This window comes from Rosa rugosa, chromosome 2 (genome assembly GCF_958449725.1).
Source record: "Rosa rugosa chromosome 2, drRosRugo1.1, whole genome shotgun sequence".
NCBI lineage: Eukaryota > Viridiplantae > Streptophyta > Magnoliopsida > Rosales > Rosaceae > Rosa > Rosa rugosa.
Genome location: NC_084821.1, coordinates 64,959,099 through 64,960,660, shown reverse-complemented (window position 1 = coordinate 64,960,660; position 1,562 = coordinate 64,959,099).

The following is a 1,562-nucleotide window of genomic DNA, read 5'->3' as shown; positions in this document are numbered from 1 at the left end:
AAAAGCCACATATCCATCTGAATCGTCCACCAACTCGATTCGTCAATCACCTAATCAGATACTATCTTGACTTAGTAAATTACTCATAAACCACACATATACTGAAATCCAACGGTCGGATTCTAATTATATGATGATCCGACGGTCGAATCTTAATTTAATGATGATCCAACGGTCAGATCCTCACGGATCGCCCTTAGGATCATCCTCCAAAATTATAATGAAGATCCAACGGTCAGATCTTCTCGAATCATCCTTACAAACATCTCCACAAAATTATATGAAAATCTGACGGTCGGATTCTCACGAATCGCCTTCCGAATCACCATTTCTCAATTATACGAAGATCCAACGGTCGGATCTTCGCCCATGACCACACAAAGTCATCGGGACAGTCATACGATCAACATATCTAAATTTGAAGTAAAACCGATGGTCAGATCTTCGCAGATCGTAAACTTAAGATAAAACGTAAAAACGTTAAATAGTAACGTAAAAACGTAAATCCACTATTTATCAACTTTTTCTAACCTAACCTTGTAATATATCAAAACGCTCGTATGGATGCGTAGAACATAGCCTAGATAATAAAAATTCAAAATATAGTCGAATGCGCTGCCACAAGCGGTGGTCAGTGGGCGGTCAACGCGGCGGTCAACGCCGGTCAACCACCTCAGATGGCAAAGTGACCAACTACAAACTGGTTCAAAATGAAAGGGTGATCGACTTCCATACCTGGAGCTAAGTCTGGTTTGGCCTAGATCGTCCTAGATCAAGCTTGGAAGTCGGATTAATCCTGTGCGTCCGATCAGATTTCAGATTAAATCAGGGACGTCGAAAAAGTCAAACCATGATCTAGCGTTCTATACACAAAATCGTGATGAAAGGCTTACATGGGGATGATCAGGGGGAAGAGGAGATCACGAAAATGGGAACGATCGGCCCATGCAACGCCGGAATCGGGGATTTCCGGCCGGGTCGGGTTTGCATGGCTGGGGTGTCTTCGATCTCCATCTGGGGGCAGCGGCGGGGCAAGGCGGTGGCAGGGAGCGGCTGGACGGCTCGAGGCGACCTCGGGGAGGGCCGGGTCGTGGCCGGAGGACGAGCGACGGCGCCGCTGGCGTCGGGTCGGGTCGGCGGGTCGGCAAGGGTGGGAGGGTTTTGCGCGAGAGAGAGAGAGAGAGGGGGGGACTATTCCGCAAAAATCAGATTTTTTTCGTCCTTAATGAAAAAAATCAGATATTTTTCCTATTTATAGAAAATTCCCAATTTTCAAATATTCATAACTTAATCATACGAACTCCGAATATTACGTTCCACATATGCACGAGATCGTATCGACGAGCTCTACAACTTTCATGAAGGAAGTTTTCCGAAATTCCATACGTATAAAAAGTCAATTTTTGAGACGCTCCTAAATACGTACGATTTCGAAATAAAATCGTTCAAACTAATTCCACCACTTCTCCAAGCCTCGTACTCGCTCCCACTATCGTGAAATCATTTCTAAAAAACAATGGAATTTAATTTGGATTTTTCGGGGTATTACATTTTTGGCATAG